Below are 13675 nucleotides of genomic sequence, written 5' to 3'. Positions count from 1 at the left end.
CATTGTTCATTTGGTGGGAGTGCTAATGAAGATCCAAACCAACATCTCACAAAATTCCTGAGAATTTGCGACACTGTGAAGTCCAATGGAGTCCAGAAAGATACCTATAAACTGCTCTTGTTCCCATTTTCACTTAGGGACAAGGCAGCTAAGTGGCTGGAATCATTCTCAAGGGGGAGCCTAACAACCTGGGATGAGGTGGAAAGCAAGTTTCTGGCACGTTTCTACCCCCCACAAAAGGTCAATAGGCTTCGATCTGAGGTTCAGACGTTTAGACAACAAGATGGTGAAACTCTCTACGAGGCATGGGAGAGATTCAAGGATTTGACAAGGAAATGCCCACCAGACATGTTCCATGACTGGGTGCAATTGCATATTTTCTATGATGGACTTTCTTATGAATCAAGGAAGGCTGTGGACCATTCATCAGGAGGTTCATTGAACAGGAAAAAGACTGTGGAAGAAGCCATTGAAGTGATTAAGACAGTGGCTGAGAATGAGTACTACTATGCTTCAGAGAGACACAACACTAAGGGAGTCATGGAGCTGAGCCATGTTGATACAATTTTAGCCCAAAACAAGGTGTTTGCCAAGCAACTAGCAGAGCTCACCAGGAAATTAGAAACAAAGCAAGTGGCTGCAATACACACACAAGATCAAGAGGAAGTAAGCACTGAAGGAGGTGATTGGGAAGAGGCCAACTATGTGGGAAACCAACAAAGGCAATCATATGATCCACATTCCAACACTTACAACCCAGGATGGAAAAACCACCCAAACTTTGGGTGGGGGAACCAACAAACCCAACCACAAAACCACAAACCTTACAACCATAACCAACATAACAATTCCACATACCAAAACTCCAACCAAAGATCATACCAAGCCACACAAAACACTTACTCCCAACCATCATATCATGGCCAAAATAATCAACCTACCCAACCTAACCCGAACCAACAATTTCAAGATCAATTAAACAGGATAGAAGGAATGCTAGCAACCATGAGTCAAGACATAACCGAATTGAAAGCCTTTAAGGAAGAAGTAAACTCTAACCTGCAAAACCAAGGAGCTGCCATCCAGAAGCTAGAAAATCAAATTGTGTATTTATCTAAGCAAACCCCTGGGCCAAGTGTTTCTCATGCTGCCAAGGCTATTGCAAGGGAAGAATGTAAGGCCATAACCCTCAGAAGTGGAAAGAATCTAAAGGAGATCTCAAAGGAAACCACAGAGAATGAAGCAAAGGAAAATGTGAGAGACAAGGAACAAGGACAATCTTTTACACCGTCTGCAACAAAAGAAAAAGAAAAAGAGGTCCTGAAGCCTTATACACCTAAAGCACCATATCCTCAACGTTTGATGAAAAGTGAAAATGATGGCCAATTCTCCAGATTCTTGGAGATTTTCAAGAAGCTTCAAATCAACATTCCGTTTGCTGAGGCAATAGAGCAAATGCCACTCTATGCAAAATTCTTAAAGGAATTAATGACCAAGAAGAGAAGCTGGAGAAATGAGGAAACTGTGTTGTTAACTGAAGAATGCAGTGCCATCATTCAGCACAAATTGCCTCAGAAATTGAAGGATCCAGGCAGTTTCCAAATCCCCTGCATCATAGGAGAAGTCATGGTGGAGAAGGCCTTGTGTGACTTAGGGGCCAGTATCAATTTGATGTCTCTAACAATGATGAGAAGAATGAAGATTGAGGAAACCAAACCAACAAGAATGGCCCTCCAATTGGCAGATCAAACTTTTAAATTCCCTCATGGGATAGTTGAGGATTTGTTGGTGAAAGTGGGAGATTTTATATTTCCTGCTGATTTTGTGGTGTTAGATATGGAGGAAGAAGCCAAAGCTTCAATAATTCTGGGAAGACCCTTCCTGGCTACTGCTGGAGCCATCATAGATGTACAAAAGGGTGAACTCACTCTTAGACTACATGACGAGAAATTGGTGTTTAACGTATTCAAGGCAATGTGCTATCCATCAGAATCACTAAAGGAATCCATGAGGGTGGATGTAGTGGACATTGCAATACAAGAAACCTTTGAGGAAACAACAAAGGAAGTGGCAGAGGAGGAGTTCACCAAGGATATTGAAGTTAGTGACATCAACAATGCTGAAACAACCATGCCAAGCATGCCAGAGAGAGTGAAAGAAGAGAAGGAAGCACCAAAACCTGAGCTCAAAGCATTGCCCCCTAATCTCAAGTATGCATACTTGGGTAGTGATGAGAGCCATCCTGTTATCATTAGCTCTGCCCTGAACCAAGAACAAGAAGAAGAATTGATCAAGGTGCTACAAACTCATCAAGATGCCATTGGATGGACCCTAGCTGATTTGAAGGGGATAAGTTCATCCATATGCATGCATAAAATCCTGTTAGAAGAGGATGCTAGACCCTCCATTCAAGCTCAGAGAAGATTGAATCCCGTCATGAAAGAAGTGGTACAAAAGGAGGTCATGAAGTTATGGCAGGCAGGGGTAATCTACCCCATTTCTGATAGCCCATGGGTTAGTCCCATCCATGTAGTTCCCAAGAAAGGTGGCATAACTGTGGTGCCAAATGAGAGGAACGAACTCATACCCACAAGAACTGTCACTGGGTGGAGGATGTGCATAGACTACAGGAAACTCAATGAAGCCACCAGAAAAGATCATTTCCCACTCCCATTCATGGATCAGATGCTTGAAAGGCTTGCAGGACATGCTTACTATTGCTTTCTGGATGGATACTCAGGCTATAATCAGATAGTAGTTGATCCTAGAGATCAAGAAAAAACATCATTTGTTTGTCCATATGGAGTTTTTTCTTATAGACGCATGCTCTTTGGATTGTGCAATGCACCTGCCACTTTCCAAAGATGCATGCTGTCCATCTTTTCGGATATGATTGAAAAATTTATTGAAGTTTTCATGGATGATTTTTCTGTGTTTGGAGATTCTTTTCCTAGCTGCCTACACCACCTTGCCTTGGTGCTTAAGAGATGCCAAGAGACCAACCTAGTATTAAACTGGGAAAAGTGTCATTTCATGGTCACAGAAGGAATAGTCCTTGGCCACAAAATCTCTAATAGAGGGATTGAGGTGGACAGAGCTAAGGTGGAACTCATTGGAAAACTACCTCCACCGAGTAATGTCAAGGCAGTTAGGAGTTTTTTGGGACACGCTGGCTTTTACAGAAGGTTTATTAGAGACTTTTCTAAAATAGCCAAACCTTTGAGTAACTTGCTTGTCTCTGATACACCCTTTGTATTTGATAAAAATTTCATGCTAGCCTATGAACTTTTGAAGCAAAAACTTTCCTCTGCACCTATCATTGCCCCACCTGATTGGAACTTACCTTTTGAACTGATGTGTGATGCATCAAACCTTGCTATTGGGGCAGTGTTAGGACAAAGGAAAGACAATTTGGTACATGTGATTTATTATGCCAGTAAAGTCTTGAATGATAACCAAAAGAACTACACAACCACTGAAAAAGAACTCTTGGCAATAGTCTTTGCATTTGACAAATTTAGATCCTATCTCATTGGATCTAAAGTCATTGTCTTCACTGATCATTCAGCTTTAAAATACTTACTTGCTAAACAAGAATCCAAACCAAGACTTATTAGATGGGTTCTTTTGTTGCAGGAATTTGACATCGAAATCAAAGACAAGAAGGGTGTAGAGAACAAGGTGGCAGACCATTTATCAAGGATACCATGTGAAGAAGGAAGCGCACAAAGCACACATATAAATGAATGCTTTCCTGATGATCAACTCATGGTATTTCACAAAGCACCCTGGTTTGCAGACATAGCAAACTTCAAGGCCACTGGGAGTTTGCCGTTGGAATTTAACAAGCATCAAAGGAAGAAATTGGTAAATGATGCCAAATACTTCATCTGGGACGAACCATACTTATTCAAAAAATGTTCGGATGGCATACTCAGAAGATGCATATCAGAGGAAGAAGGAAGGGAAGTCTTATGGGACTGCCATGGCTCCACTTATGGAGGACATTTTGCAGGAGAAAGAACAGCAGCTAAGGTGTTGCAGTGTGGTTTTTATTGGCCCACTATCTTCAAAGATGCAAAGGAACTAGTGAAGCACTGCCATGAATGCCAGAAAGCGGGGAACCTGCCAAGAAGAAATGAAATGCCACAACAATTCATTCTGGAACTTGAATTGTTTGATGTATGGGGGATAGATTTCATGGGACCCTTTCCCACCTCATACTCAAATAATTACATTCTTGTGGCAGTAGATTATGTCTCCAAATGGGTTGAAGCAATAGCAACTCCAACCAATGATAATAAGGTAGTCATGAACTTCCTCAGAAAACACATTTTTTGCCGTTTTGGGGTTCCAAGAACAATCATCAGTGATGGAGGAAGCCACTTCTGCAACAAACCATTAGAGACATTGCTTCCAAAATATGGAGTCAAACACAAGGTAGCCACACCATACCATCCACAGACAAGTGGGCAAGCCGAAATATCTAATAGGGAACTCAAAAGAATCCTGGAAAAGACTGTGGGAACTTCAAGGAAGGACTGGTCGATTAAGCTAGATGATGCTCTTTGGGCATATAGGACAGCTTTCAAAACACCAATTGGAATGTCTCCTTACCAACTAGTATATGGAAAAGCTTGCCATTTGCCACTGGAGTTGGAGCACAAGGCATACTGGGCCTTGAAACTTTTGAACTTGGACAGCAAAGCTGCTGGAGAAAGAAGGATGTTGCAAATTCAAGAGTTAGAAGAATTCAGAGCTGAAGCTTATGAGAATGCCAAAATTTACAAAGAAAGAGCAAAGAAGAAGCATGACAGCAACATAGCCCCAAGGAAATTTGAAGAAGGACAAAAAGTATTGCTCTACAATTCTAGGCTGAAGCTATTCCCAGGGAAGCTAAAATCAAGGTGGTCTGGACCATTCCTTGTCACCAAGGTCTCCCAATATGGACAAGTAGAAATCATGGAAGAAAAGTCACAACGAACCTTCACTGTGAACGGTCAAAGACTCAAACATTACTTGGGAGATGTGGAGGAGAAAGACAAGGTTAAATATCACCTCAACTGAGGAAGACAACCGTCAAGCTAATGACGTTAAAGAAGCGCTTGTTGGGAGGCAACCCAACCTGAGGTAATATCCCTTTGCTGTTTCTTTTATTTGTTTCAATAAAAAGGGTGAAGTAGTTTCTGTGCATTGCAAAGAATTAAGTTTGGTGTTTCACACCAAACAATGAATTCGTGGATCAATAATTCAAAGGGAAATGTGTGACTCTAAGTTTGGTGTTCCACCATAAAGATCAACTGAACACAACAACCTTTGAATTATATGAAAGGAACAACCATTCTAAGCAATCACAGAAATGCTTAAAATCCTTAGCAGCAACTTCATTCCAAGGAGAACTCAAGGATTCAAAGAACAGAGAAGTAAGTAGGAGACTAAGTTTGGTGTTCACACACCAACTTAAGACTCAGACACTTGCCCATACATAGTTGAGCTAACCACTCAAGTGCTTGAGAAGCAAGCAACTTCATCACTCTTTGCAGGAAAGGAAACAAGGATCTTAGAAAGAACATGAAGCAACAACTAGGAGAAGAAGGAGAAATCAAATTGTTCCTGGCAACAAAGAGAAAACAAGAAATTTCACAAGGTGGTGTTGTTCCTTGACAATTCTTTAAAAAGGGCAAACAAAAGCATGCTTGTTCTGGTATAAACTGAAATTGTTGAATCTTTCTGGAATGTAAAGTTTCTAGTATGTTTGTCTGTTTAGTGCTTTGAATAAAGTGAATGCCTAGATGTTTGGATATAACTTCACCTTCTTAAACAAATGCTTGCCATGCTTGTTCTGTTTCCAAAAATAAAAGAAAAGTTTGAACAAAAGTAACTTGGCTCAATTAGTGACAAATCAAGTAGAATTAAGTGGTGGTATGCATGCTTGATTGTTTAGTCAGATCACTGGAAATAGAGTGTAGAATTATCATTTTTTGTGTAGAATTTGAAAACTGTCTATGGATCTTGAGGAATAAATGTCTTTGGCCATGAAAAAGAAAGAAAAAGAAGAAGAAAAAGCCACTGAAAATGGGCAACCAAAAAGCAAAAAAATTGAGAAAATAAGCTAGGCACCAATGGTTTGAACTTCTGAGACAAATGCCTGTGGTGTTTATGTATTAAGGATATGCTTGGATGAATAGGTTCTGAGGAGTGTTTCAACACTTGGTAACTTGGGTTAACTAACCCGGGATTATCAACCAAAAGTCCATTATCAAGAGCAACCTAAATACAAAACATTTAGTCACACAAAGAGGTGCTGGGCACCAATGTCACAAGAAGAAATGTGAACTAAAATGCCTGGAGTGAATATGTGTAGTGCATTGATAAGAAAAAGAAAATGCCAAAGGCTTGTGCAACACATGACACTAAGCAAACAAGGAGCAAAGGAGCTCTAAGAAAAAGAAAAGAGAAGCAATGAAGAGAAAAGTGCCAAGGACATAAGAATAACAAGAGGCCATAGCAGTGTTTGATGGATGCAATGAAAAAGTGATAATCTTACCTGATAAGAATGAAAAAGTGATGCTGCAACTTTCTGCATAAAACCCTTCTGATGAACTTCAAATGCTTGCTAATATAGCCAATGTAATTGCTTTCTGTTTCATACTTTCTTCTCAAATAACTCAGGACTTGCTTAGGGACAAGCAAGTATTAAGTTTGGTGTTGTGATGCCAAGGCATCTTAGGCTAGTTTCACTAGCATTTTTTTGTTAGTTTTAGTTGTTTTATGCATTTTCTTGAGCTTAAAGTAACCAAGAATGGTTAAATGAATAACAAAGCAATGAACCATCCAAAGAGTAAGATTTTGATGCAAATTCCATGAGTTTTTAGTTATATTACTTGAATGCTATGAATGGAAGATTTCTCATGAAGTTTTGCAAGACTTTGATGCAATTGTTTGGATGATTTCAGGGAAGAAGAGGCTAGGCAAGGAAGCAACAAAATCAATAAAGGAAGCTTGAATATCACATGTGGAGTTTAAGTTCCAGTTTAAGCTTAAACTGGAACTTAAACTACCAAACCATATAATGCTGGAAATGGCGTTTAAGTTCCAGTTTAAGCCTAAACTGGAGCTTAAACGCCAGAATCATGAAGGCTAAGAAATGCTGGAACTGGCGTTTAACCTCCAGTTTAACCTTAAACTGGAAGTTAAACGCCAGAATGAGAATTTCACCAAGGGAGCATTTCCACGTTTAAGCTCTAGTTTAACCTTAAACTGGAGCTTAAACGTGTTCGACACAAAATCTCACCAAAGAAGCATTTCCACGTTTAACCTCCAGTTTAACCTTAAACTGGAGGTTAAACGCCAGAAGTAAGAAAGGCACCAAGAGCATTTCCACGTTTGAGCTCCAGTTTAACCTTAAACTGGAGCTTAAACGTGTTCGACTATTTCTCCCCTCCAGGGTTGCTTTCTTCATTTCCACGTTTAAGCTTCAGTTTAACCTTAAACTGAAGCTTAAACGTGTTCGACTATCTTCCTCCTCCAGGGTTGTTTTCTTCATTTCCACGTTTAAGCTTCAGTTTAACCTTAAACTGAAGCTTAAACGTGTTCGACCCAATTGCTCCTCCAGGGTTGCTTTCTTCATTTCCACGTTTAAGCTTCAGTTCAACCTTAAACTGAAGCTTAAACGTGTTCGACATTTCACACTCCTGGGTTGCTTTCTTCCATTTCCACGTTTAAGTTTCAGTTTAACCTTAAACTGAAACTTAAACTTCAACTTAAACGCCACTTTTTGAAAGAGGTTTTTGGGCCAAATATCTTGAAGTTTAAGTTAGCATTTGAGCACAAACATTAACTTAAACGTATTATGGTATGAAACCCAATTGAATATCATGGTTTATGGGATTGGGCCTGAAGGATTGATGAGTCTGGAGCTTTAATTTGTTGAGTTTTGTGTCATTACTTGTTTATCACTAAGTCTGCTCAATGAATGTTACAGAATTGGATCACAGCCTCATCAGGATTATGGACCATAAACCCAAAGCAAAAGGAAATCAGGGAAAGGCCTCAAAGCCCAAGAAACACAACAGAAGCTCAATTTAGAAAGTGTATAAATAGGATAGAATTTAAGTTAGTTAGGATCATCGGGGGAGAACTGGAGATCATTCTCTTTTAGTTTTGTAATTGAATTCAGAGCTATGACTCACTAAACCCCTTTCATTGGGTTAGGGAGCTCTATTGTAATTCAATGAATCAATAATAGTTTTATCTTCTTCTTCAATCTTTTCTCTTGAATTTTGTTAGAAAGCTTCTCGATCTAATTCCATTGGGTAGTTGTCTTGGGAAAGAAACTACCCATAATTGGAATCCTTCGGAACCTTGGGAAAGGAATGGAGGATTCATGCTAGAGAAGCTTTCTCACAGTGAATTGGATTGGGGTTTGGATGGATATTATGACATGTAATCCTACCAAATTGTGGTTCATGAAACTGTGTGGTATAATCAGTGATCGAGCATCATCTCTTCTTATGAACATTTAAACCAAGGGATTGGGAATTTGTTCGTTTTTAGAGAGAATTGGTGAGCCAACGGATTGGGATCCAATCATATAAGATTGCCAAGCAAAATTCAATGAATGCATTGGTTGAGGAAGGAATAAAAATGTTTTGATTCAGAGATCTCAATATCTCCTAACACCCAATGAATTCCCCATTTCTGATCTACCACTTTCTCTTTACATTCTGCAATTAAATTCATGCAATCACCCCCATCCCTTTTAATTTCAGCAATTTAGCTTCTCGCTCTTTAATTCATGCTATTTTACATTCCGCAATTCTCATCTAAATCTTGATTCCGCTCAACTAGAACATACTTCTAATCCGAATTGCTCACTCAACCAATCCTTGTGGGTTTCGACCTCACTCTATTGTGAGTTTTTACTTGACGATAACCGGTGCACTTGCCGGAAGGAATTTTGCCGATCGTGCAATTTCCTAAATCGTAGCATAACAAGTTTATGCGCATCATATCTCTCTCACCTCCATTACCAAGGTTTTATTTTCTTCTTCATCCTTCTCTTTTCTATCATTCTTCTTATTTTACATGTTATTTTCTTTTCTTTTCTTTTTCTTTTCATTATTCATATTTTCTTTCTTCTTCTTCCCTTTTTACATGGTGTTGGAATTTTATTTGAGTCATTATTCTTCATTATATGCTTGTGGATTATTGCAAATTGTTTGGCAATTATATATTATTTTCTTTAAAGGGTTGCTTGCATGTTAACTTTAATCCTTTCTATACCTTATTTACCATGCACGCTATGTGTTCGTGAAAAAGCCCATATGGCATTATGCACTTCTCTATGTTATTTTACTATTCAATGCTTGCTTTTCACAAATTCCCTTTACCATTATATTAATTGAATTTAATTGTCAATACAAACGTGATGGTTTTCTAAAAAGTGATGCTTAGCCTATGCTACTCATGCCCTTTGCCGGCATGCCAATAAACACCTTGCATTCACTTGTCATCATATGCACTAACTATTTTCCATTAATGATCCTTCACGTGTACTCATGAGCGTGTGTTAACATCATTTACCTTTTAATGTGCATTTATAACCATCCTTTTTCGTTCTCTTCATTGCTATATATCTCTTTGAATTCAATTTACTCTCTCTTCCCTTTTCAGGATGGCCACCAAGAAAGGAAAAGAGAAAGCTACTCCCAAACCTCCAGCAAGAAGAGGAACTAAAAGAGCACTAGTGGCAGAGCCTTCTTCAATTGCAGTCAGGCCCTCAACAAAAAGAGTTAAGAGGATCATCAAGGTTGATGAAAAAGAGAAAGCCTTTCCAACAAGGGACACTGCGCGATTTCCAAATCGCTACTGTGAGCAGATGTTCCCTATTCTAGCTGAAAAGAGTTACAACAACGAACACCTTCTTATCCTCCCACCCAATATTGCCACTTTTGTTGAGCCGCAAATTGAACGAAGACAATGGGGTTTCCTACAGAGACAACAGAAGCAGGTCAATCTTTCTTGGGTAGTCGAGTTCTACTCTAACTTCTACCTGCCGACCCTGCAATCTGTCTTTGTCCGTCAAAAGTAAGTCCCCATTATAAAAGAGGCTATTCAACAAGCTTTGAGTCTTCCCCCTATTCTAGAAGGATTGGATGCCTTTCAAGAAGCTGCACTCAAGTGCCAGATGTACCAATTTGATTGGGAAGCTGTTCTCAGAGTTATCGCACTACCTGGCAGCCGTTAGATCTACGGATACCATCGTACCCGCCCTAAGGGTATATTGGCTTCAGCACTTACCTTGGAGGCTCGCATATGGGCACAGATCATGTCCCATTACGTCTTCCCAAGCACTCACGAGTCTTCTTTCATTGCGGACATGGCCATTCTACTATGGTGCATCCTTACAAACTAGCCTCTGAATCTACCAAGACATATCCGGAATGCCATGGGACACGTACAAATTGCGGGCAACTTACCTTTTCTCGCCTTGGTCTCAGATCTTGTCTCAGCCGCCGGAGTCTCCTACAGAGCTGGAGACACCAAAGTCATGCTCCCACGGGATGATCAGTATGTCCCTAATGGGAAATACCTCAGACTTTCAGTAGCCACTACAAGCCTTCCCACTGCTCTGGTTGAAGATATCCCTTCTTCACCACCACAAGCACCTACAACTGATGAACTGCTCCAGCAGATAATCAGAAGATTGGATCGGCAAGAACAGAAAGCAAAGTTAAGAGAGCGCCGTAACGAGCGCCGATTCAAACACCTCAAGGAGCTACTCAAGGGACACTTCAAGGACTCAGACACCCCGGACTCCACTTCTTTTACTAGCACAGGGAGCCATGACGGTCCCGACTGTGGAGATACTGCTACCAGCCCACCCCTGTTCCTGACAGATGGCACCGAGGACGGTGCAAAGCCTTAAGTGTGGGGAGGTCGGTCAGTACTTGACTTCCGGAGGTAATCTCTCTTCCCTAGCACCAATAAATTAGGATATTTTAGTTAGTTTTTCTTTCTTTTATAGAATAGGACAAATTGCATAGTAATAGGTTAGTTGCATGCATGCTCTACTTGATTGAAAAGACAATAAGTTTCTTCTAAGACTCTATCTTTGGAACAAAATTTCACTAATTTTTCACATTTTTATGATAAATTTGCTTGAAGTTGTATTTGGAACATGATGTTTGAGATAAAGAACACACAACCTGTGAAGATTTGAGCCTTTATGCATGGTTACATTATTTAACCATAATTATTTTATTCTTGTGTGTTTAGTTCTCTATGATTGTAATTTATAATTTGTTTTATCTTATATGTCCAATATTTATTATATTCGTATGCTTGCATATGATTGAGGCCATCTTTTGTTTAAACTCACTTATCCAAATTAAGCCTACCCTTTTCAATTACCTTTGTTAACCACTTTGAGCCTTTAAATCCCATTTGTTCTATATTTCACCACATTACTAGCCTTAAGCGGAAAAATAATTGTATATCCCAAATTGAATCTTTGGTTAGCTTAAGATAGAATTGTGTGTTCTAGTTAAGTATGGAAACTTGTGGAAACAAAAGTTATTAAGGGAATGTGTCATGATAATTTAATGGGAATTTGGATACCTACTCATGTGAAACTATAAGAATTAAAAATCTATGTGCATTGATAAGCTATGTTTATTTTTGCTTCTATATATAAAAAAAATTTATAAATAAATGAATAAGGGGACAAAATTACCCTAATGCTGAATTGAGAATTCAAAGATCAATGCATATATGATAAAAAAATTAAAATAAAAAGTTGATACATGAGTATGGAATGTAAAAGGGGAATTCTGGGTAGCTAGGTATGAATTCTAAGGTTATGCAAGTTATATAGGTTGGGTTGAAGCTTGGGTTAATTAAAGATTCAATTTATAAACTCACTTGACCATACATGTATCCCTACCTACCTTGGCCCCATTACAACCTTGAAAAGACTTCATGATGTTTGCATTGGTATATTAACTGTTGTTGATTGGTTAAGAGAAGAACAAAAGTTAGAGAGCATGATTAGAGAAGGATAGAGTGATTACCCTATACACCAGAGAGATTAGAGCGTACATACATCATCAGTGAGGGTTCAATGCTTGAATTTCCATGTTCCCTGCTTTCATAAGCTATCTTCTTGCACTTTTATCTGTCTTACTGTATAATGATAGAATTAGTGGAATTCGATTTGTAATTGTTTTGAAGAGCTTATTTACTTTTGATCAAGTAGACAAGAATAATATAGTTGCATTCATATATATAGGATTGCATTGCATTGCATGAGGTTCTGCATATTCATACTTATTTACTTCATCTCCTTTAATTAAGCATGAGGACATGCTAATGTTTAAGTGTGGGGAGGTTGATAAACCACTACTTTATGGTTTATATTGTGTTCAATTGTATGGTTTTATCATGATTCTTACCCACTTATTCATTAATTTAGCATGCATTTATATTTCCTTCCTAAAATTATTACATAATTGAAAACTGCTTCCTAGAGACTTTTAATTATGCATTTTTATTCTCCTTTATTCCATTCGATGCCGTGATCTGTGTGTTAAGCGTTTCAGGCTTTATAGGGCATGAATGAGTTGGAGATTGGAAAGGAAGCTAGCAAAAATGGAAGGAACACAAGAAATTGAGGAGATAACCAGCGAGAAATGACGCGGCCGCATGGCTCATGCGACCGCGCAAAAGAGGAGAAATCGCAATGACGCGGCCGCATGGCTCACGCGATCGCGCGGATTGGAAAAGCACAAGCGACGCGGAAGCGTGAACGACGCGAACGCGTGGTGAGAAAAAGCGCGAATGACGCGTCCGCATGGATGACGCGATCGCGTGACATGCGCGATCTGCATAATCTGCAGGATTCGCTGGGGGCGATTTTAGTCCCTATTTTGACCCAGTTTTCGGCCCAGAATAGCAGACTAGAGCCAGAGAACATGCAGAAACTAGACACAATATTCATTCTACACAGTTTTAGTTTTAGATCTAGTTTTACTCCTCCTCTAGATTTTTTCTCTACACATTCATAGTTCTTAGGATTTAATTTTCACTTACCTTTTTGGCATTGGAACACTGAGAAGAGTTATTACCTCATCAAGACTTCGTCATTCTAGTTCGTTTTCTTTACTTGGCTTCACTCTTCCATGTTCTTTGCTTTGTTTAATTTTACCATTGGAATATTCTTAGGATTATTTAATACAAGGATCACTTTTATTTTTTATTGATTATTTTAATTTTTATTCACAATATCTTTCTTTAATTCCTTTTCACATGCTATGAATTTTACCTTTACAATGAGTGAGTAGTTCCCTAACTTGATGGGGAATTGATTGAAAGAAACCCTTGAGTTGGAAGGCTTGAAAGAAAAATTATAATTGGGTTTATGGTTGGATTGCCTCCTAATCACTAACACCAATCCCTTTTAATTAAGTGGATTGCAACTTGTGAAGGGACGTAGCATTCTAACTTGTTTGACTTTCCTTTACCTAGTGAAGGATAACTAAACAGGACAACCTTCAATTGTCAATTAATCCTGAGAGCATTCCAACAATAATAGGGATTCCAACTAATCAATTCCCAGTCAAGGCTTTTATTTACATTATTCAAATTCACCAATTTAATTTCCTGTTTGCCCAAT

At 39.0% G+C, this 13675-nt stretch overlaps 1 non-coding gene and 1 pseudogene across 1 annotated transcript; one reads left to right on the top strand and one right to left on the bottom strand.

The window, feature by feature from the left end:
- Positions 1-246: 246 nt before the first annotated feature.
- LOC148545652 (small nucleolar RNA R71) lies at positions 247-350 on the bottom strand. Its single transcript, XR_015901934.1, has one exon. It is a non-coding gene; the product is annotated as a small nucleolar RNA R71 (small nucleolar RNA).
- A 9839-nt stretch (positions 351-10189) lies between these two features.
- Positions 10190-10930, top strand: LOC148545651 (uncharacterized; annotated as a pseudogene).
- The last annotated feature ends 2745 nt before the right edge of the window (positions 10931-13675 follow it).

The sequence above is a fragment of the Arachis ipaensis genome, chromosome B9 (genome assembly GCF_059453495.1).
Source record: "Arachis ipaensis isolate K30076 ecotype BB chromosome B9, ASM5945349v1, whole genome shotgun sequence".
Classification (NCBI taxonomy): Eukaryota; Viridiplantae; Streptophyta; class Magnoliopsida; order Fabales; family Fabaceae; genus Arachis; species Arachis ipaensis.
This window is presented reverse-complemented; position numbering and strand designations above follow the sequence as displayed.